The sequence below is a fragment of the Trichosurus vulpecula genome, chromosome 4 (genome assembly GCF_011100635.1).
Source record: "Trichosurus vulpecula isolate mTriVul1 chromosome 4, mTriVul1.pri, whole genome shotgun sequence".
NCBI classification, from domain to species: Eukaryota; Metazoa; Chordata; class Mammalia; order Diprotodontia; family Phalangeridae; genus Trichosurus; species Trichosurus vulpecula.
In genome coordinates, this window is record NC_050576.1 from 433,228,612 (window position 1) to 433,253,442 (window position 24,831).

Below are 24,831 nucleotides of genomic sequence, written 5' to 3' on the forward strand. Positions count from 1 at the left end.
GCCAGCTAATTTTTCATGTTCACTGATGGCTTGTCAATATCTTCTACCTAATGGCTCCAGTGACTCCTTGCCTGTTCTCTCAGCCTTGCTTCAAGCCCCACGGGCCAAAGGGCAGGCGAGTGGCATTTGGGAGCTGAGCTTTACGAGTCTTAAGAGAGAATTCTGACTGGGGAGTCAAAAACCTAGGCCGTTTCCATGACTTAACTCATTAGTGCTTCACAGAATCTCAGAATTTCAGAAGAGAAAAAGAATATTGGATGCGGATCATAAAGTCAGAGCTGGAAAGAATTTCAACAGCTGCCTGGTCCAACCCAAACCTGTAAAAGAATCTGCTCCGTAACAACAGCAACAAGAACGTCAAGAACAACGACAACACCATAACTAGCATTTACGTAGTGCTTTAAGTTTTGCACAGCACCCTCCAATGTTAGCTCATTTGATCCTCATAACAAAGCCGTGAAGTAGCTGCGATTGTGATTCTCATTATGGCGGTTGTTGTTGAGTCATTTCAGTCCTGTCCAACTCTGTGCGACCCTATTTAGGGTTTTCTTGGAGTGGTTTGCCATTTCCTTCTCCAGCTTATTTTACAGATTAGGAACTGAGGCAAAGAGGATTAAATGACTTGCTGGGTCACACAGCTAGTAAATGTCTGAAACAGTATTCAAACTCAGGTCTTTCTGACTCTAAGTCTAATGCTATACACTGTGTCACCTAGATGTTCGGTGACAAAAACACATTCAGTCTTTGTTTGAAGACCTCCAAGGAGATGGAAGATACTGCCTCCCTAAGTAATCTGTTCCATCTTTGATAATCATCCATCCATCCATGATAATGATCCATCTATCCATCAGACATTCACCCATGCATCCACCATGCATCCATCCATCCATCAATCCATCTATCTATCCATCTACCTGCCACCAATTCACCCATCCAGCTACTATCCATCCATCCATCCATCTACCCATCCACCCACTACCAATTCACCCATTCATCTACCATCCATCCATCCATCTACCCATCCACCCACCACCAATTCAGCCATTCATCTACCATCCATCCATCCATCCATCTACCCACCCACCCACCACCAATTCACCCATCCATCTACCATCCATCTATTTATCCATCTATCCATCCATCCACCATTCATCTACCCATCATCTATCCATTCACCCACCCATCTGCCAACCATTCACCCCTCCATTTAGTATTCATCCATCTACCTACTCCATATCTACATTTTTAAGTATCTATTTTGTGCCAGACACTGTGTTGTTGCTAAGAATATAAAGATAAAAATGAAACAGTCTCTTATTTTAACAGGAAACTACATTCCTTTGGGGGTGGGAGGGACAACACATCGAATAAATACAAATTTAGTTGTTGTTTGTTTTTTCTTTTTGGGTCAAGATCAGTGGTTTATTGGTGTTGGGCACATCCAGTGCCTTTCTGCCAATGCAGGTTGTTTGTCACCTTCTCTGCAGTTTAAATCTTAAAGAGGCATCTAAACCAATGAGAAGGAGCTGACTCACCCAGCATAAAACAGTTTATATCAGAGACAGGGTTGGAGTTAACTCCTTCCTGACTCTAACTCTAAGGTCTGCTCTTTATCAGTGACCTCCTGTTGCCTTACAGAGCAGACAACAAAGCCTCCATAGGCACAGGGGGCAGTCAAGACAGGATCTCTGCAGGACAGCTGTAACTACCAGGATGGTTTTCCTGGCATCCACATTGACAGGTAGGTGTTAGAGTGGATAGAGCATAGGGATTGGAATCAGGAAAACCTCAGATACTTAACTGGATGTGTGACCCTGGGCAAGTCCCTCTATCGCTGTCTGCCTCAGTTTCATCATTTGGGAATGGTGATAATAGCACTAACTTCCCAGAGTTGTTGTGAGGATGAGAGATAATATTTGTAAACACTTAGCAGTGTTGGCACTTCAACAAATGCGCTATATTGACCTTGCCACTGCTTCTACCCCATTCTCCCTAGTTCTGCTGTCTGGGGTCAGATCAAGATTAAGACTTATCCCTATTCCAGGTGAGGGCCTTCAATTAGTTGAAAATGGCTTTCACTTCCCCCTTTCCCTCTCCCCACCCAGGCTTCTGTGCTCTGAGCTGAAGGACTTGGTTCCTCCCATTGCTAATAATGGTTTAAAACCTACCTGCAGATGGGATTATCTCTTACCTTCTCTTGTCTGTTGCAAACATTCTGAGGACAAAAGGAGATGTATAAACACTTTGGAAATGAGAGGAGAGGATAGGTGTGGGCAAATCTATTAAATCAATCAGGAAACCTTGAAGTCATCCTTGGAGCCTTCTGGTACGTATATGTCTAAGTCCTGGGGATTCTTTCTATAATGATGTCTGGGAGGACTCTCCTTCCTGCTCTACCCCTTCCCTAACAACCACAGGCCGTGGCTCTGATTACCTAACATAGAAATAACTGGAACTTCTCTCCACAGCTCTTCCTTCCAGCAGTAACACCCCCGTTCCCCCCAACTTCAACCTCTCAGTCTCTTCAGCATGCTGGAAGCAGATTCATTTTCCCCAAATAGGTTAGTTACCTTCCCATTCAAAAGCCACCATTAGCGATAACCACCTTGTCTATACCAAGAGGTCTTATCCTATGTCCACTAACCCCCAAGGGGTTTATGGGTAGTTTTTAGAGGGTCGATGAACAAGGATGGGAAACAAGTTATTTTCCCTAACTTCCAACTGGAATGTAGGCATCGAATAGCATTCCGAGAAGGGGGTCCCTAGGCTTCGGCACCATGCCAAAGGAATTTGTGATACAAATATTTGCTGAACTTTGTCGTAATCTTGTTCTGCAACTAATTTTCTGTGGAGTATGAGGACAGTTGGACCTTGTATGAGTCATTTAATTTATCTGAGCCTTGGTTTCCCCATCTGTAAAATGAATGGATCAGACTACATGTCTTTTAAGGACCCTTTCGTGTCTGAGGCAATGATCCTGGCAGACTGGGTTGAACTGGCTCTCCTTAGGACATTCTGGCTTTGCACCAGGCCAACACTGAACCCAGAAATTCTTCATGTATCATCCCCACTAACCCCACTAGACTTCGTGGATCTCAGAACAGAGGTACAAGCAGCATCTCATTTCCCTGGAAGCAGCGTTAGAGATGATGAGGGTGAGTAAGGACTGAGCCCAGAGGGATGTGATTCTTGAACAATGATCCTGGAATGAAAGGCAAGGTACAAGACAGTAGCAATTTCCTCCCTCCTCCTCCATCTCCCTCCCCCTTCAGACAACCTCGATACTGAACAAATTCACTCTTTGTTCTTTCTGATGTTTCATTAAAGAGATCTGATTTGTGATGTCAGAAAGGGCCGATTTCCCGGACTACCCTGAAGCTCTCTCCTTCCCTCGCTTCTCATGTCTAAGCTGACCCTGAGCCCAGTGGTAAAATGGCCTTTGGGGGGCATCTGGCTGAAAACCTGTCCCTCTGTGGGCCTTCCCAGGAGCCATTTCCTCTTCCCACCAGTTTGTTTTCTGTGGGAACGGGTCCATCCAAAAGCATTCGACAAAGTTCCAGTTTTCATGTGCGTTGTGTGTGCGCACATTCCTTACGTGCGTCTGTGAGGAGTTTGTTATTATGGGTTCAGGCAGCCGTAACCATGGTGAAGAGACCTATCACACAGCATTTTTCTGAGTCAGTTTAAAATGCTGACAATTAAAGATACCGTACTCTTTTAAGAGATCCATCAGTCTCTCCCGTTGCCATGGTGACCAGAGTATATTTAGATATGTGACAAGTACACGGAGTTCAATTGCACTTTTGCCAAAACATAGTTTTGCAGTTAAAATTGAATTTCCTGATTGAAGATCCAAGGGCTGCTAGGGCCAGGCTCGTTTCTATACGTTATTTGGGGCACGCAGATGAGATTGGTCTATTCACTTCAGGAGATCAACCATCATCGGGCTCAGAAGGCATTGACACAAGTCAGTGACTTGTATAGTTACATTCAGGGAAACCAAAGGGATGCACCCTTCCTGATGTTCCTGGAAAGGTTGACAGAGCTTCTCAGGATCACTTGTTCAGTGGCCTTGCTCGTAGTCACCCACAGGTCTCAGCAGTGAAATTGGAGTTTATAGGCAGAAGACAGAATCCAAGTGCCTCAAGTAGGACAAGAACTTCCATGAAGAAGCATTTCCTCAAGGAGCTGCCACTACATACAGGGGTGGGGGGCTATGGGAGTGGATTATTTTCTATTCCTTGGGACACAGTGTCCTTTTCCCACATTTCAGCTGTCCCTCTCTCCCTTCGCATACTATGGATCCCACCCTGGGGCCCAGAAGTCATTGTCGTGGCTCCCAAAGTCCCCCTAACCCTGTATTTCTATTTTTATTGAGAGCATCATCACAGAGCACTTCTCCCTCTGACTCCATTCAAACAGCTGGAAAGTCCTGTTTCACTTTCCATACTACTGCTCACTGGTATCCCCTTCTCTGGATTCATAAGGCCACCACCAAGCTAGCTCAGATCCCCATCTCTTCTCATCGGAACTATTGCTGGAGCCTCCTCATTAAGTCTCCCTGCCTCTAGCCTCTGCCCTCTTAGGACCATTCTCCACACAGCTGAGGATCCTGAAGCCCACTTCTCATTGTACTGCTCTTCTGCTCAGAAAGCTCCAGTGGTCCTCTCTCGCTTGTAAAAGGTTTTGTTGTTGTTGTTGTTACACATTTAAAGCCCTTTAGAGGAAGCTAGGTGGCTGAATTTGGAGTCAGGAAGACTTGGGGACAGATCTGACCTCAGACACTTATTGTTGTGTGATCCTAGGCAAGTCACTTAACCCTGTCTGCCTCAGTTTCCTCAAATATAAAATGTTACTAAGAATAGCACCTACCTTGCAGGGTTGTTATGAGGATCAAATAAGATAATATTTGTAAGGAGCTTAGCACACTACCTGGCACATAGTAGCTACCTAATACATCCTTTCTCCCTCTCCCTTCCCTCCCTCCCTCCCTAATTTCCTCTCTCCCTGCCTCCTCCCTTCCTTCCTTCCTTCTCGCTCCTTTCTTTCCTTCCTTCCTTCCTCCTTCCTTCCTTCCTTCCTTCCTTCCTTCCTTCCTTCCTTCCTTCCTTCCTCCTTCCTCGCTTCCTTCCTTCCTTCCTCCCTTCCTTCCTTCCCTCCTTCCTCGCTTCCTTCCTTCCTCGCTTCCTTCCTTCCTTCCTTCCTTCCTTCCTTCCTTCCTTCCTTCCTTCCTTCCTCCCTTCCTTCCTTCCTTCCTTCCTTCCTTCCTTCCTTCCTTCCTTCCTTCCTTCCTTCCTTCCTCTTCCATGCCAGGCATCTGCAATCCTGGTTCCAAGATCACTGTGGATCAAATTCCTGGGTCTTATGGGGATCACCTCTGGCACCTGAAACTGAGGAGGACAAATAACGCAGAACAAGCCCCCGTCTCCCCCCACATCCATTTCTGGGAGCTGGGTTATAAAAGAGGGAACAGGGGCAAAGTCCTTCCCCTTCCTCTGGTTCAGTTCATGGTGTCCTCAGTATGAGTGAAGTGGGATCTTTGCCATCTGGAAATATCAAAATAAAAGGGCACCTGGCTTGGTCTTGCCAGTTTGAAAGATGTAGTCAGACAATAAAAAGAGACTGCCCCCTTTCCCCATCTGCATGGTAGCAGATGTAGGGGGGCTACATGTTAATAAACTGGGCATGCTCCAAAGGCCCCTTGGTGTTAAATGACATCTCCATGATGTCCAAAGAAGCGCAAGTTACATAAGTATGTGCCAAGTTTGCCCTGGTGGGATGCTAACTCATTGAGGGGCAAGGACTGTTTCTTTTAACCTAGCACAGCATGTGGTAAATAATAGGTGCTTAATAAATGCTTGCTGATTGATTGACTTAAATCACAATGATGTAAGAACAATCAGTTAAACATTAAAAGAAGAATCTGATTAATCTGCCCTCCTCCCCCCGCCCCTCCCCGGTCATTCTATGACCTCTCCCCACATGAGTTGGGCCTGTTAGAACATCCAGATCTTCTCTCTCCTGGGTTTTGAGTAGAGCTGATTGGAGATGGAGGGTGCAATCTTGCACTTCCCCCTCCTCTGCTCTAGGGCTTGATGTGGATCGGACCTTATGTATGCACAGTCCTGGCATTGCACTGTGTGATTAGGGCTTATTAAAGCTGCATTCAGTAAGAGCCCCCGGTGGGTGGGCTAGGCACAGATAAACAAACGGTTTGGATTTTCAGTGACAAGGTCAGGGGAGAGGCCTTTTTCAGCATGAAAGCCCTGTGCCCCAACTGAAGACTCTATTTGAGGTTTATTTGAGGGGTCTTTTCTGCAAAGGAAGGGCAAAGGAAGGAAGAGTTTCTTTACTGAGGTTTTTTAGCTCAGGGAATAAAGATGGTTGGTGCTGATTGACTCAGGTCTCCAAAGGCAGTGGGAGGAAGGCTGGGAGGGCTCAAACCCGGCTCTGTTCCTGTTCCAGGTCCAGAGATGTTCCTTCAGGGGATTTTTGTTATTTTAGAACATTTCCTTAGGGTTTGCATAAAACAACAAGAAACCTTCAGGAAACCTGAGGAAGGACTGTTTGTTTTTGAGAGGCTTGAAGAGGAGAGCATTCCAGGGTCCTGCTTCAGTGAGAGGTGGAGGGGAATTTCTAGGCTAACCCCACCAAACTCATCAGTTTACAGAGGAATAAACTGAGGCACAAGGTCACAAGAAAGATCATAGGATCATAGATCGTGACCTGGAAGGGAACTCAGAGGCAGCCTCTGCCCAAACACTTTTTTTTTTTTTTAAGTAAGCATTCGTTTTCTCTCCCTCCCACTCCCCTCATTGAAAAAAAAAATGCTCTTGGGACAAGTATGACTAGTCAAGCAAAACACTTTCCCACATTGTCCATGTCCAAAAATATCCATTGATTCCAAGTCAAAAGCATTTATGGTCACCTATTATGCTCCAAGGATACCAAGAGGTGCATGGTCCCTCATTTCAAGGAACTCACAGTCTAAAGGGAGAAACAGTGTGTGAATAACTATCTCCAAATAAAACACATACAGGACACACTGGAGATCCTCTCAAGGGAAGGACTGGGAATGGCTTTGTGTAGAAGATGGGATTTTAGCTGAGCCTTGAAGGATGTCCAGGAAACTAAGAGAGGCAGAGAAAGAGGGAGTTCCAGGCAGGGGAGACAGTGAAGATACCCATAGTCTGGGTGGAAGAGTGTCTTGTTCAAGGAAGCCAGTGTGGAAAGGTGGGAAGGGATCGGGTTAGGAAAGATTTAATAGCCAGTAGAAGTATGTCTCAGTCTGCACCTGAGTCCCTCCCTTCTGTCAGGGGCCGGTGCCATGCTCCATCATTGGTCCATCTGGAATCACAGTTGGCCATGGCGTTGATCACTGTTTTTTTAAGTCTTTCAACATTGTGTGGCTTTACAATACAACCTTCTCCTTTTACTCAAGAGGCCCAGACCTGGAGAAGATCTCTGAGTTCATCTAGTCGAATCCCCTCATTTTCACAAAGGAGGGAACAGGCAGGTGATTTTCTCAAGGTCACATAAGTAGTAATGTTCAGAGGTGGGATTTGAACTCTTGTCCTCTGAAACCAAAGTTCCTTTCCACTGTACTCTGCCGATGGTTAGGTCTATAGTAACTTCCTTTCTTGGTCCTTAGGAGTCTTAAAAGTTGCTTCTGATTTTAAAATTGGATAATTGGATAATATTTATTATTGTCCAGAAGTTGGCTAATGATAAAAACTGGGTAATTATCTGTTCTTGTTATTGTAATTAGGTAGGAGGGAGCATGCTTCCAAGCTGCTCGAGAATCTATCTTCTCCACTTTGTTCTTGAAAACCAAAAACAACAAGCATTGACCTCTCCCTTCCCAGTGTGGATTGTGCTCCCCTCCCCTTAGACTCCAAGACTTCTATGGGAGTTTTATTTTAAATACTCTTTTGAGAACTCTCCCCTCACTGCCATTGGGCTTCTCTCATCAGAACGTGATTTGTCCTCTTCAGGCAGACAGAATGAAGTTAAAGGAACAGTTGACTGCTTGTCATTGGCCAGACAATTGCTCCTGCTGTCTGGGGCTGCCCAGTCAGTCCCCAGGACCAGAGAATCCTTCTTCCCTAGCAGATTTCCATCCCTCCCATCTATCCTATTGTGCTTAGATCAGAAGGACAGGTGATAATCCTTACTATAAGTGCATTTGGGATTCTAGAGTCTAGAGACTTAGAGTCTCCAGTGTCCAGGACCACAGAATCCTTCTCTAGCAGAATTCCAACCCTCCCATCTATCCTTCTGTGCTTAGATCAGAAGGACAGGTGATAATCCTTTCTATACATGCATTTGGAATTCTAGAGGCTGTCATCCCTTTTGTATATCTGTTCCCCTGTTTAAAAGTCTTTATGTTTGCTCTCTAATCCCAGAGATTCCTTGCTCACTCTCAGGATGTAAATATTTAGAGGTAGAAAGCCTGGAGGCTTTTCCTTGCTCTGGGAGAACTGATTAAATCAATCACCAGGCATTTATAAAGTGCCTACTAAATGCTAGACTTGGTGCTAAATCCTAGGATTACCTAGAATAAATCAGGACAGCCCTTGTCTTCCTTGTACTTCCTAGAATTCTCTGTCACTGTCCCTGTTTTTCCTTGGGGGTAAAGTGCCAATGGGGTATTCTGCCTAGGTACGTCAAGGGCTGAATAAAATGAGAAAATCATCGGATCACTGATGTTGAGTTCACCTTCTAGCATCAGCACTTGACATCCTGATAATGTACAATAAATGATTTTTCATGGTTTCATTTCAGGTTTTTCTCCATTTGCTTTTTTCTGTGTACCTCCATCCAGAGCTTAGTATAGCTGCTGACACATAGAGTAAGTTCCATATTGGTTCTCAACTCCTCATTTCTAGGTGAGGAAACCTAGGATCTGAGAGAACGTGTCCAGGCAAGATTTCAGCCTAGCTCCTCTGACCCCCCCAGTCCATCTCATCAAGGTTCCAGAAGCTTACACTGGGGGTCACCCAGGCAAAACTAGGGATTATTGCTCAGGTCCAAGGGCTGCTCTGGCTGTTAAAGTCTTATGATTTTGTGAACGTCACTACTTCCTTTCACACCAATTACAAACCATCCCCGCCGCAGCCCCCGCCCCCCCCAACACACATGCACGTATTCCCCAGCCTTGCTTAAAGGCAAGAAAGAGCTGCAGAAAGATTTTGGTTACCTGGCCCACTGATTGCTGAACACATGTTCTATGACTCACTGTGCTGTGGAAGCTGTAGGTGAGAATGTCAGAGGATGAAGGCTTTGGGGGAGTATTGCCTGACTGGCATAAGTTTTTCCTGACATTGATAAGTTGCTGATAGTCAAAATGATTCATTAACCACCTACTATGTGCCAGGCATTGTGCTAAGTCCTAAGGTTGCAAAGAAGAAAAAAGAAAGGCTGCCTTTCCCTTAGGGAGCTTATAGTCTAGACACAGGTGTGGGGAACCTGCTGCCTCGAGGCCACATGTGGCTCTCAAGGTCCTCAAGTGCTTCCTTTTGACTGAATCCAAATGTCACAGAACAAATTTCCTTAATAAAAGGATTTGTTCTGTAAAACTTCGAATGCACCTGAGGACTGACAAGGCCTTAAGGCCACAGGTTCCCCACCCCTGGTCTAACAGATTGTCTCCTGAATGTGGCCTTCCCTTCCAGCTCTTCTCTTTGGGGCCCAAATAGAAGGACAATCCCTTTTCCCTGTGATAGCTCTTCACCCGTTTGAAGGCAGCCTTCTCCATCTCCCTCCTGAGGCTTCTCTTGTCTAGGCTCAAGGTACCCCGTTCCTCTTCCTTGAGTCAACACTCCCTGCCTCAGATACTCCAGCATCTCAGGGAAGGAAAGGGGGAGCGGGGGCTGCACAATACAGGCATAGCCAATGGCCTCTTCAGGGGGTCATCCTGAAGCAGATAATCCAGACGGAAGGCAGGGAGAGCCCACTGGACAGGCGCTGACAGGCTCAGGTTATTCAAAGGCCAAAGTCAGCCCCAGACTATAGGTACTGAGGCAGGCATGCCATAAAATAGACAGGAAACATACAATAGCAATAACCAACATTTATCCAGCACTTTCCTAAGGTCTGAAGAGTCTTTTACCAGTGTGACTGTTACCTCACAATGCTGTGAATTAGGTGTTATTATCCCAATTTTACAGATGAGGAAACTGAGGCTGATAGCCCGACAGCACTTACAAAGTAGATACACGGCGGTTAGTTGTCCAAATGTGTAAAAATCATTGAGCTTTTCTGTGCCTTGGTCTGCTCATAAAAAGAAGAGGACTGGACTAGATTTCTTAAATCACTTTCTATTTTAAAAGCATGCGATTTTAGGACCTAGCAACAGATCACTATGATAAGAAAAGTCAACGGGACACCAAAGATTTGGCTCTGCTGCTGTTTCTTCTACTCTCTGACGCTGCTGAAATTGCTTCTTTTTTTTTCCTCTATAAAATTATAGGGTGGGGCTGGATGGAGTTTCCCCATTTAACTCATCAATGGGATGAATTTTGGGCTTGAGGTAACTAATATGGAGAAATGATCTGGCAGGATAAAGAATATCTCAGAAGTGACCGGGGAAAGGGCTTGAAATTTGGGAGAAAAACCATGCTTATTTTCACAAGACATCATTGCCTATAATAAGACTTTTTGCTATGTACATCGTTTAATAGTTAATATAACTGTGTGCTTACCAATGTACTTTGTATAAACCAGCCATCATATCAAGGAGACCCAAAGAGCTGGGCTGTTACCTCAGCCATCAAGCACTTGATGTCTTTGTATCCTGAAGATATATGGTGGCCACAGGCAACATTTGTTCAGAACATCAGCTTGTTTGTAAAATCTGAACCGTGGTGGGACACTGTGAGTGACCATGTGCTTGGCACAGAGCGAGGGCTTGATCTAGCTATCTATAAAGCAATAAAGAGCAGTAAAAAGAAAAAAAAAAAGATACTTAAATGTCCCAACAAGCAATACAATCCCAAGGGCTTTTTTTTAAAGCATAAAACTGGAAAGAAGACAATTTATAGATGATAAATGGAAAAGATCCGTAATCATTTTTATAAGAAACCCCTCTCCATCAAGGACAGGGAAGCCGATAAATTTAGATTCTCACATTTAGTCCTCAGATAAGCTACATGAGGAATCCTAAATGATTCTGAAGAACCAAAGTATTTGGAGGAAAATGGTTACTAGCCCTTCCTTCACCTGTGTAGAGATCTGGGGTTTTGTGGAACAAAGAGCATTCGGGAAATGGGTTACGATCCTTAAAGACTCTTCCAACTGTGAACCTCTGTGTTTCTGCTTCTGTCCCTCCTCCTTCTTCCTTCTTCCTATCTACACATTCTCCTAGATCTTCAAATGTCCATTTTTTCAGGCTCTGCTTGACTGGGTCCTATTTCTTTCCCATCACTGATGGCTTTAGGCTATGCCTCTAGTCTCATTTTCTTGACAACCCCCCCCTCCCCCACCCCCCTTTGGCCATCTTATCTTTCTTTGGAGTAGCTAGGTGGTTTAGTGGATAAAGCTCTGGCTCTGGAGACAAGAGGACCTGAGTTCAAATGTGACCCCAGACATTTACTAGCTGAGTGACCCTGGACAAGTCACTTAACCCTCTTTGCCTCAGTTTCCTCATCTCTAAAATGAGCAAGAGAAGGAAATGGACAACCACTCCAGTATCTTTGCCAAGAAAATCCCAAATGGCATCCCAGAGAGTCCTTCCTTGCTTTCATCCTCCTTCTCCTCCTCTTCCTCCTCTTCCTCCTCCTCTTTACACTTCTGAGTACTTATGCACTCTCTTCCCTCCATGATGGGCTACTTTCAGATGTATCTTTCTTGTTTCTTTTCCACTTCCTGTCTTTTATTTCTGGGGAGCATTATCTAGTGTCCTGAACCAGTTTATTCCTGCCAAGCTCCTCTGGCTCGCTCCCCTTCCTCATCCCATCTTCACTAACCTATCACTTGGCTCCATCCCTATAGCCCTTTTCACCCTTCCATCATGTTCTCCCTATCAGCCCCAACTCTGAGGCTCAGCTTATCTCTTTGTTCCTTTTAAGCTGAACCTTTCTTTCTGCTGCCACTGGTTTTCTTTCTGACTATAACCCTCCTTGGATAAGCTATCACTTGGTTTTCTTGCATTCTATTTCCAAACTTCTTATCTGCTTTTCACCTGTGATCACTTAAAACAAATCCCATCATTATAGTGCAGCCTTGTCTTCCAGCTTCATCTTGCCTTGTTCTGTTCCCCTTTTACTGTTCCTTTATAGAACACCTTCCTTTCACCTTGCTGGGTTCTTGATCGGACTTTGATTTCTTCCTGGGCCACTTTGTGATTTTGTTTTTGACCTTGCCTCCATCCTTGATTATCAAGGGCCTCATAAAGGCTGTTCACCAATGTAAACAGATTCCAATACTCATTTGGGGAACTAGAATTTATTTCATTATTTCTTGAACTACTGGTATAGGCTGAGGCTGTTTTTTGGTCATTTAGACATTTTGGTTTGAAATGGATTGCCCTGTGTTATCTTTCATGTTTGGCCCCATCCCTTTTTCCCCACTGAACTAGCATTGTTTTTTGTTTTCTGTTTTTTATTTTGGTTTTTTTTTTTTTTATGTGTAGCTGAATGGGGTGGTCTTTGCTCATTTCTGGACTTTCATTCCCCATAATCATTCAGTTTGTCTCTGGATGAGAAATGTTGTATGCTATATACAACTGGACTTGGAGTCAGGAAAGCTAGGGTAGGAATCCTACCCAACAACACAGTAGGTTAATATTTGCAAAATGTTTTACATATATTGTCTCATTTGATCCTAGAAAGTATGTGCTATGATTATCCCAATTCCTGCCTCAGGAAACTTTCTAGTAGAGTGTCCTGAAGTTCAGATCTTCCAGACTCCAAGTCCAGCACACTCTCTGTGGAACCCTGGGCAAGACATTATCCCTTAGCCTTGGTTTCATCTATCAAATGGAAATCGTAATAACTGTATTAATGACTTTTTTCATGTAGGAAAGCCCATTGGCAGCATGAGAGTGCTCTATAGGTTTCAGCTATTAGTAAGCTCCATTGATAGAACTTTATAAATAAACATCCTCATAAGAAATTGCAGTTTCTACATTGGGGCCAAAGCAATTTACGTTTAAAAAAATCTGATTAATTTCAGCACAATCAGCTGGGATGTCAAAAGATCTCAGTGTTGCTGATGGATGCTGACAGGTAAGGAAATTAAAATCAGAAGGGAAGCAATTAAATACTGGCAAACATTCCTTTAATGAGACAACCAAATCATTCATAAGTGATGGAATTTGTTGTATTGCAGATCAGCATCTTGGGTGGGCTTAGATGTTAAAGCGTCTGGTGGCCACTCGAGCGCAGGACAGGGCACCTTTGTCTCCAGTTGTTATAAGTACATTTATGGGTTGAACTTTGGATACCCAAACTCCTAAGGATTATTTTAATTAATCATTTTTTCAAAAAAAAAATAACCTGGGATCTTTTCATCTTGGCCTGAGGTTACATCCATAGATTGATTTCACCTTTATGCAAAGCTAGGAGGGATGGCCACCTTACCTGAGGACGACCAGCACTCCAACTGATCTTGATGGGCTGGAACATGGGGCTCAATCCAATTGGATACAATTTAATGGGGATAAATGAAAAGTCTTACCCGAGTTTGGAAATTCTAGTTCATAAGTATAAGATGTAGGAATCTAGGCCAGATAAGAATTCAGCCAAAAAAACCCAAAACCACAAGTCTTGGTGGACTGCCAGGTCAAAATAAGCCAATAGGAAGAACTGGTCAGAGACCACCCATGTGTAGAGTTTGGTAATGGAAGAGAAGATAGAGATAAGTTGGTAGCATTCTCAAAATTCTTGAAAGAGTATACTTTAGTAGGCTTTACTACTCTTCAGCTTCATCTCTGTTGATCATATGGTTTCAAACTGTGAAATTTTACAGTTGAGTTTGAATCTTGGTTGCAATTGAGGTTAAGAGTTTAGATCAACAAGGGACTCATTGCACTCCTACACATAAGCTCTTTCTCTATGTTAAGCAAGGCAGACATTTGCAATCACCTCTTCTTGGGGCCTTGCTTTTCAGATATGCCTTAGGACAGGGGGAGAGATTGGGAGTAAAACAGCAGCAGCAGCAGCCAGTGCAGTAATTACGTAAGATGGGATTTTGATTGGGATTCTACAGGTCTTCTCTAAAGAACATTGGATTATAATATTATTGCTGGAAGGGACCACAGAGATCCCCAAACATGGCATCCGAATTGGAGGGCTTTCCTGATTCCCACTCCCCCTACCCAGCAGTAAAACATGCTTCATGCATATTCAGTCTGTAGTTTGTCTGTTGACTTTCTCTTTGGGCACATTCTGCCTGTCTGTCTCTAGAGAACAGAACTTAAGCTTCCTGAGGGCAAGAAATGTTTGATTTTTGGTCTTCCTATTCCCAGTGCCAAGTACAGAGCCAGGAACATATTTGATACTTCATAACAGCTTGGCGATTGATCTGGGGCAGAGGTTCTTAACCTTTCAGTGTGTCTTTAACCCCCTTCCCCCTCCTTGGCAATCTGGTGCAGCCCATGCAACCCCTTCTCATAATGATATTTTTAAATGAATTAAGTAAAATACATAGGATTACACAGGAAGCTGGTTTATAAAGAATTATCCAATTATATTGAATTGTAGTTATGAATATACATATATATGTACACACACGTATGTATATACGTACATACCCCCCCCACACACATATATATTTATATACACATACATACATACATATGTATGTATATGAAGGTCATCAGCCCCAGACTCACTCAGTCTTGCCCTCTCATTTTACAGATAAGGTAACTGGAATCCAGATAGGCCAAACACTTTCCTTGTTATCATCCGGGGAACCAAAGCCTAAGCTGGGCTTCAGATCCAGGCCGGAACCTTCTCAAATCCAGAGCTCTCTCCATGACCCCGCCCTTCCCCCTGATCTGACTGGGGTCAGAAAGTCCTGACCTTCAGATTCATCCCCTTTCAGGACAGCGCTGTTCTAATTCCATTCTTCAGCTTCCACTGGAGGAGTCTTAGAATTGCTAGAAAAATTCCATGAACTTCACCCTTCTCAGGAAGGACAAAGTTTATCTAGTACAGACTGGAGCTGACCTGTTTGTTTTTTAAGTTGTAGTTAACTAGTTTCCAGTTAATGTCAGCCCATGCGATGACCACCTTCAATCAGTCAATCAACAAATAAGCATCTATGCACTTCTACTTCCAGGCCAGGGATGTGTTAGGCTGTGCAAAGACAAAAGATGACACAATTCCTGTCTTCCAGGATATTACACACCACTGGGAGGAAACAGGACATACGTAGCTGGTACATGCACAACACATCCAAAGCATTTAACTGGGAAGGCAGCTTCCAATGGGGGAATCAGAAAGGCTTCCTGTAGGAGGTGGCACTTTAACTAGGGATTCTAAAAGAGAGAAGTTCATTCCAGGCTTTCCTCCATCCTCTTCTTTTTCCCAGCTGACCCTGTGATTTAAATATTAGTGACTTACACATGTAAACCATTATTTTTAGAGAACACTTTTCTGAAAAATCACAACAAAAAAATAGCCCCAAGAGTAAGTACCTGGTATTCCTATGAGGCGACCCTATCTTATCCTGACCCAGCTCCTTCTTCCTTGGAAGATTCTCAGTCCAGAACTTCTTGCTTAATTCATCGTCAAGTAGCCTGGTTTTCTTCTTCTAAACAGAGCCAAGGAGAATGGTGGACTGGTGGGTCCTTGGCCCAGAGACCTGGCAATGCTAGGTTCTGGACCTGAAGTCATTCACCTCTCATTAGCCCTGATATTCAAGGCTGAGCATCACTCGATGTCTCAGAGGTAAGAGTTGTGTTTGTCAGGATCCTTGGTGTCTGAGTAGGCCAGCTCAAGGCCAAGGTTGCATTACTGGGCATGAGGGTTCTTTAGGAAGGTTGGCAGCTTTCTCCCTGGCTAGTGAGTTGTGACCATTGCTTAGAGTAAGGTGACACTTCTGTCTGTAAGGGAGGTTGGGGGCACACCATGAGCACCCCGCAGCTCATCCTTGAGTTTGGGTCTTTGGTCAGTTAGGCATTTTCTGCTAAGACATGGTTTCCTTTCTGCTTTCTCTTCCTTCTCCAGCAACAAGCTTGGGAAGGGCAGGTGAAATCTCACGAGAAGATCTGAGCCCCACTTTCAGTGTGAAGTCCATGACAAACATAGCTAGTATCATAGAGTGATACAAACCTCAGACCTCAGAACCAGAATGAGAAAGTCTCTTTCTCATTGAGGCGAAGGCATCCGGTGGTGTTGGGTCGGGGCCCCAGCTCTGACACCTCTCTACCCCGCAGAAAGTAGCTACCCAATGATCACCTTCTGGGTCTGGGGAGCTGAGTCTTGGGTTCTTCTTTCATAGGCCATGTGGCCTTCTGGTTAGACCACGGCTGGGAGGTCCTCTCCCCTTTCACTTGCTAAGGCTGCACGCTGAGCATGCTCGTGCATCTATGATACACACCATCACCATCTCTTCCAGCCTTCACAGGGTGCCTCCTCACACAGAATGGTTGGTTTTTGGGTAGGAGGCATTGTCCTCAGTGACATTTTTGTTTTTGTATCACCTTTGTTTCTAGCTATGTATGTACTCTCTCTCCCCTGCTGCCATCCCCTGTAAAAACAAACAATTGAACCTGACAAAACTAATTAATCTGTCAGTATAGTCTAACAGTATTTTATGTTCTATTCTACTCTCATAGTCCTTCACTTCTGCAAAGAAAGAAGTGAGATGTGTTTTCTGCTCTTTCCTTCAGGCCCAAACTTGGTCAGTTACATTGTGTATAATGTGGCTACTGTCCTTTGTTCTCTCTACATTTTTGTCATTGTCTAAATCCCTTTCCTGGTTCTGCTGACTCCCCTCTACATCAGTTCATACTATTCTTTCATTGCTTCTCTGTATTTTTCACAGGCAACACTATTACATTTTATTTCTAATAGAATTCAAATAGAAACTAGTACATTCATTTCTACATTCTCCCGATTGATAGCATAATTAAGTTTTAAATCATTATTTCAGTGTGTCCACAAAATCTGTAATTTTATTGGTATAGCTCTCCTATTGACATAAGTCATGTCCAAGTGTCTGGTACTTATTCAATGGTCTTCTGGAGTTTCTGGGGCCAGATAAATTTTTTACCCTTTGATCAACCTGATAATGAGCCTCCTTGACCTTAGCACAGGTGGTCCTTCGGTAGCAGTCATATGGTTTGAGACCAGACCTATATTTAGGTCTTTCCTAGCATGGTGAGATTCAATGAACCTTATTCCCTTCTAGAATCCAGAACCCAGGGTTATCTTTGTGCCTCAATGGGACGCTGGAGGTCTTTAGTGTAGACTTTAAAAAGAAAAGTTTAATTAATTCTAAATTTAAACAAATTTGAATATTCTGCTTTGCAAATGACAGCAATGTAACACAGTTGGACACCTATGAGTATTTAAAAAATTAGCAAAAATGCCCACTAACATTTGGATCAACATTATTGAGCTATTTGTAAATGCAAAGGGTTTTGAGACATAAAAATAAGACTAGGTCTTTGGGGAGTTGACAGTCCTACGGGGAAGGAAAAGCACGAAGACAAATGTTAGACACATTATCAAAGTGACATAGCAGAGCTGTCAGGCACCATGTTGGAAAGCTTATTCTTGGTGGGGCATATGCTGCCTCCCCTGCTTTTGGCTCCAGGGAATAAGATGCCCCTCCTGGGATAAGTTCACCGCCTCTAATCTCATTACTGGCTACCTGCTCAAGCCTTGGTTGAGACCACCTCCCTTTACCTCCTCTTCCCATCTGTTTGGACTCCTCCCAATGCATTCCTTTTTAGAGGGCAGAGTCTGGACTCCCAGATCACTTTACCAGGTCCTGCCTGGTTTCAAGCCCAAGGAACAAGGTATCCTCTGGTGTCTGGTCTCTCTCTCCCTGCCACCCTCAAAGCCCATTTTCCTTCCTCCTTTTGTGTGTCATCTCTCCCTTTATATTGTAGGCTCCTTGAAGGCAGGACCATCTTTCATTTTATTAATTTTAACTATGCTGTTTAGCACAGATGTTTAATGAGTGTTTATTGGATTGGAATTAGGGGAGGCTTCATGGAAGAGATGGCTTCTGGGCTGGGTCTTCATGGAAGGAATCTGAATGATTAGTCCAAAGAACCCAATTCTGAAACTTGAATTACTCCCTCGAATATGGAGAGTCTGACCTTGGCTCTTGTACAGTCAAGGTGTGCCCAAGGTTGGGATTAGTACGGTGACCGAATCTGCCTCTTAAATCCTAAAGTCAAGGGCTTCCCCCAACAAATGGAGTTTGCAGAGAGACTGGCTGGCTGCCACTGGGGACGCCACTCTGAAATGTGCTCAGCAACAACAGAACCAGTCTCATATTTTTGGGAGGGTGTGATAGAACGATCCGTGTAGTCAGTCAACAAGTATTTATTAAGCACTTGGCCATGTGGCTGGTACTGTGCTAACCCCTGGTGGTTCATTGGGTCGTTCAGTCATGTTTCACTCTTTGTGACCCCATTTGGAGTTTTCTTGGCAAAGATATTGGAGTGGTTTTCCGTTTATTTCTCCAGTTCATTTTACAGATGAAGAAACTGAGGCAAACAGTGACCCAGCTAGGAAGTGCCTGAGATCAGATTTGAGCTCAGGAAGATGAGTCTTCCTGACTTGAGGCCTGGTGCTCTGTGCACCATGGCGCCCCCTAGAGCCCGTTGTGGTTACCTTACCACTGTGAGTTCAAAAGCTTTCACTGAATTGTGGAATCAAATGTTGATATGTAATCTTCATACTCCCGCTTTGAGAATCCCTGGTTTCCTCAGGCCCCAGCTCAGAAGCTGCCCTTCTACAGGAGCCCAAGGTCCCAGGCCCCAGCTGCGAGACCTTCTCTGTGGTTTCTTTCCTTCTTTGTTGTCTGGCTCTTGTATGCATCTGTTTATGGGCTTGTCTTCCCTATTAGATTAAGCTCCCTGAGGGCAGGGACTATTGGGGCTTTTTCTATGTGTTCTCAACCTATTTGTACTCAATAAATCATTGCTGGTTGGTTAGTTGACCAGGAGTCCCAACTTAACGTCTGCTTTTTGCCATTTATTATCCTATGCCCTTGTGTGTTCTCATTCCCCACCTGAGCCTGGGTTTTAGCAATTTTGTCACATAGCAGTTGGACTAGATTATCTCCTCCAGCTTTCAAGCTATAATGCAATAATCCCCTTTAGCTGAGATTGGGTCAGTGGTGTCTCCTCCCCCTCCCCCCTTTCAGGGAGAGGTGTTCTCTTTATTTCATTAAACTGGTTGCTTTTTTGAATGCACTCTATTTACCATTCATTGGTGGTTGTAGTTAGTAAAGGCCATTTGGTTCCATACCTTGATGCTGACCTCCTCCACTTTCTTCTGCAGCTGTGAGCTGAGCTGTTTGCTGAATCTGGTGTCCCTGGACCATTGCTTCTGCTGCCACTGCCGACCTTCTGAGGTAAGGGCTTCAGTGCACAGCTAAGATAATCATGGCATTTCTGTAGAAGGGATGCTCTGGGCAAGGTTTCCTGGGTGAGGGGGCCATCCATCCACCAGCGTGACTTGATCCTTGGGAGCTCGGGCTAACAGTAGATTGAGTGCATGGTTGAGGAAGATGTGGGGGTGGGGTGCGCTAGAAAGAGCCTGTATTGGGAGTCACAGACCTGGCTCTTGTACTTACTCTCCATCTGGGCCTCATTTCCCTCTCCTCTATCATGAAGGGGTGGATGAGATGGTCTCTCTGGTCCCTTCAATGTTGACGTATGATCTTGTGACCATGAGCTATGGAACATCACATGGGGGCTAAGAGAGACATTGCCGTCTCTTTGACTTGGCAAAAATGAAAAAGAAATCTGAATGAGCTATTCCTAAAGCAGCTAGTATCTGAAGAGACCTTTCTAACAGTAATCATAGTCCACATTTGTATAGATTTTTAAGATTTGCAAAACACTTTGCATATGTTATCTTATTTGGTTCCCAAAAGAATTCTCTGAGGCAGGTGCTAAGCCCATCTTACTGCTGAGGAAAAGAAGTGACAAGTGACTTGTCCAGGGCTACCTCCCTAAGCAGTGCCTGAGGCAGGGTTGGAACTGGGATCTTCCTGACTCTGTGCCCAGCACTAGCTACAATGCCATAGTTGCTTAGTCAACATAGGATCAGAGAGTCAGGGCTGGAAGGGACCTCAGACGACATCTGGTCCATCCTTATTTTAGAGCCTCATTGTGGTTCCATGAGTGGCCCAGATATCATACAACTAGTAAATACATCTCTAGTTTGCTTTAGTCACTGTCCAGCCGATTGTCCTACCCCAGTAAGCAGCTCACGAGACACAGAACTTCACATAAGCTCCCCTAGTGGGAGGTTTGGTGTTTGGGTCCAACCCATCCAGAGACCTAGGCGCTGGCCCCCCTCAATCATGTTCCTGCTTGGATTGTCCAAAGAGCTCTCTGGACAGGACCTTATCGAATGAGAAAAGGTCAGAGAGAAGGCGTTTGAGGTTTTGTTCTGAAAGGAACACATTCATCATTACATTTTGGAAACTGCAAACCACAGAACCATTGGAAAGGCCAAGTGAACTGTTCAGTGTCTGGTGTCTGACAGCAGCGACTCCCTGTAGAAAAGTCCCCTGAGATATTGAGGAGAAAACCAGAAGGCTTGTGGATGATGGTTATGTCTCCATTTTCCCAATCATTTGGGAGGGTTTTTCTGAAATATTTTCCATACTATAATCTCACTTTACTCCAAACAGAATTTTCTTCATTTTTTTAAACAGAGACCAAACAGATTTTTCTGACCTCCTGACATCTTTGTCTTCCTCCTCCTCTTTCTCCTCTTCCTCTGCAGTTTAAGATGTGCAAATTTGTTATCTCTGTTGTTTATAAGAACAGACCCCAAAATCTGAAATAATTTTAGAAAAGAATGTATTTGATCGTTTGGTAGAGGTGACCAAACCAGAAAGGAGCCTCCTGTCCAGGCTCTGGAAGGTTTACACTGTATAGGATTTAGACAAGGGTGCGTGCACACCAACCACAGGTACACAGTTGAACAAAGTGCCCAGGAAGGCAACGGGAAAACAAGGTAGATTGGGATAGACATGAGTAAAAGTAAATATTTAGTAAAATTTAAAGTCCAAAAACAAGGGAACCCAAAACACAAACTTAATGAACTCATCACAGGTTCAGTGTGTAGTAACCTAAAGGAAGATTTTTTGGGGTAGATCTAGGACCTGGGGGAACCCCAACTACCTTATAGCCATCTCCAGCATTCCTTGGGAGTTACTGGGGTCAGGGACATTCTGGGTGTAGACATAACGTTGGATTTAAACAGTATGATAATTTTTCCTGGACAATATAATGAATCATTTCCCCCACATCGCTTTATCCTAATTTAGCAACTAATTATTAACTGGAACTCATATACTGTTTTAACAAACATTCTGAAGGATACTGATAACCATATGAATGTGATAGAATTTTGTCACCTGAAAGAATTCAGGGTGTGATGTCTCACCTGTTTAATGACCTTATAAATAGCCTAGACTTATGACAGAGACAAGAGAGATATTTTTAATTTAAATGTCTTCCTATAACCTGTTGCTTACATCCAGAGCCCTGTTCTAGTAAGGACCAAGTTTTTTCTTGGAGGTTTATCAATAATTAAGAATGTTCTCTAGGATCTCTTGATGACTTGCTTCCCCGCCTATTTTTTCTCTCTCTAACCAGCTCAGTGCCTCAGTAGATAGAGCAGTAGACTTAGAACTTGGAAAACCCGAGTGAAATCCAACCACAGACATTTACCAGCTATGTGATCATTTAACTGCTGCCTGCCTCAGTTGCCTTATCTGTGAAATGGGAATAAAACCAGCATTTACCTCACAGAGTTGTTGTGAGTTTAAAACAAGCTATTTGAAAAGTCCTTTGCGTGATATAAAAGCACTATGTAAATTCTAGCAGCCATCGTTATTAATATTGTTATATTGATATTATCATACAAACATTTATATCAATAATGTTACTACTGTTAATTTTATTTTGAGCAACAAAATAATTTGTTTCATTTTCAATCTCTGTTAGGGAATTGGGTTTTGCTCCTTCTAATCTTAACTTAAGCACTTATTTGTCTCCCTGACTCCTAGTCCAGTGCCTGGCACCTGGCAAGTGCTTGTTGGGAATTATTGATAGGCAGCTGGCACAAACAGGGCAGTAACAGACCGCCCCCTTAGCAATGCTGTCAGAAATAGAACTCACTCCTGGGTAAGGGCTGCTTCTTCACTCCACACTCCAGGGCGGCTCGTTCTCCTTCCTTCAAACCTCGTGCCACCAGCTGGGAACGTCTCTGTGGCTTAGGACTCACTGGATACGTTCTGGCTACTCCTTGTCAGAGGCTCTTAGCTGTGGCAGCTCCAAGACTTTCTAGTTTGAGGCCTGCTTGAGTTGATAAAAGCCCACTGTGTAGCTCTAGGCCCACCACCATCTTGATCACAGCAGCATTGAGTCCTGGATCAAACCCTTCTGGTCCCTCATCTGGGGCTTGTGACCTTCATCCATAGCACTTTCCTCATTGCTAGCATCTTCTTCCTCCCAGTGGCCCTTGTTTCTTGTTTTGCTGGGTATCATTTTAATCATTAACTAGCATTTACAAAGTGCCTACTATGTGCCAGGGCCTGTGCTCAGTTCTGGGGATACAAAACCCAAGATGAAACATTTCCTGTGCTTGAAAGGCTTATTATTGGGACATCTCAACACATGCACAGAAAGATCATTAAAGAATAATTTCAGTGGGGAGGAGGAATCTGGATATGTTTCTTGCAGGAACTGATAGTGAAGGGGGCCCTTGGAAGGAGGTTTAAGGACTCTAAAGGAGGTAATGAAGAGGGAGAGGCATAGAGTTGGGAGATGAGACATAGACAGGTATTCCCCCAGCCCATGCAAAGGGAGATGGAAGGAAGTAGAAGAGGCCTCATGTCTCACTGCATATCAGAAGCGTCTTGCTATGCCATGTAGAGTCCTGCAGAAGACGGAAAATAAATTCCTTTTGAATAGTAGGAAAAGCAAAGGAAATAAAAATAAAGCATTTCCTGTGTATCCCTGCCAAGCCCTCCCTGTGAGCCTCTTCCAAAATGTCCATTGTTATCTTGTTTTGGAAACCACAGGGGACAGTAAATGGGCATCCCCCAGTTAATTAATGCCAATGGATTTATTGAAAATTGATTCATTCTTTTTAATTTCTTTGTATCTACACGTTGTCTCCCCTGATGGAATGTAAGCTCCTTGAGGGGAGCTTTGTTTTCCTCTCCACAGTGTTTAGTACATAATAGATCATCAATTCATGTTTATTGGCTGATTTAGGAAAAAAAAAAAAAATATATATATATATATATATATATATATATACATATATATACATATATACTTATGTATATATAAATATATATACACATATACATACATACATATACATAATACATGCATACATGCATACACAGACATATTTTATATGTATATGTGTGTGTGTGCGTTTGTGTATGTGTGTTTGTGTGTGTGTGTATAGTATATACCTACAAGCTTACCCTGATTCGATCAGTTTTCTGAAGCCTGGAGGGCTGCTATCATAGGCAAAACAAGAGATTATGTGGAGAGATGGGGTGGGAAAATCTCTTCCATTATGGGAAAGCTTGGCTCCTCTAGGGGAATGTGTTTATTATATTATTTGTGGAATTCCAACCTAATAGTTGTCTACCAGGAAGATCCAAGCACTTCCTTCAGAGCAGTAGATGGTCTGGCCCCTAGAGGTATAGGCAAGAGCCACATTTGCTAATTACCGGTTGTGTTGGCTGTTTTCCCTGGCTTGGGACATCAGCCCCTGATTTGGGCTTGGGCTCGGTCCTCCACATTATGTTCTCTTTAGACAGAGTCTATTTAAAGCTGCTTTTCATGGAGTTTGAAATGGTACACCCTGTTTACTGTTCAGAACTGAATACCTAATGGCCTCTGTTAGCCTCCATCCATGCTTGGAGGAGGACTGATTTCGGGGAAAGTCCTCAAGCCCCTTGCTGATCTCTGTATCCTGTAGAAGTGATCCCTGAGCAAGGAAGGACAGTGCCTAAGTCAGCCTTAGATGCTGGTCCCTAAGGCCAAAGTGATGTGTTTGTGGGTAATAGTGTCCAAATGTGTTCAATCAGATTAATTTCCATTGTGGGCAGAGGTTTGGGGAATGAGATCTGGACAAGACCTCATGCTTATTTTTGAGAGAAGCATTGTGGCAGATTGGAAAGACCACTGGGCTGGTGTTCAAGAATTTCAGTCTCTAGAGCCAGCTCAGCTACTAATAGCATGACTTTGGGAAAGTGATGTCACTGTTCTTGGCCTCCATTTTCCCAGCTATAAAATAGTCCAGTTGGAATGGGAGTGCTGTCTAGTGGAAAGAACCTTGGTTTTGAAATCAGAAAGTGGAGATGAGGAAAATTCTATTACCTCGCTCATAAGGCTGTTGTGAAGATGAAGTGATGCCATGTAAGGAAAGGGATTCCCAAGTATCTGAGGGGCGCAGTGATAAAAGACCTAGGTCCTGTATCAAGAGGACCTGGGTTCAAATCCCACTTGCTGCTTAAAGCTGTGTGAACTTGGACCAGTGAGTTCACATCTTCTTTTGGGCCTCAGTCTCCTCTTCTAGAAAATTCAGGGGCTGGCCTGGTGGTCTCTGAGCCCTCTTTCAGATGTAGATTCATGAAACTGAGTATTGTTAAAGA

At 43.8% G+C, this 24,831-nt stretch overlaps 1 protein-coding gene across 1 annotated transcript in view; it reads left to right on the forward strand.

Annotated features, from left to right (window-relative positions):
* The first annotated feature begins 1,665 nt into the window (after positions 1-1,665).
* Positions 1,666-24,831, forward strand: part of LOC118846457 (LIM domain containing preferred translocation partner in lipoma) — a 507,446-nt gene continuing 484,280 nt past the window's right edge. The window contains exons 1-2 of the mRNA XM_036755013.1: positions 1,666-1,741; positions 19,470-19,542. The gene's annotated coding sequence lies outside the window, so the exon portion shown is untranslated. The remainder of the gene's footprint in view (positions 1,742-19,469; positions 19,543-24,831) is intronic.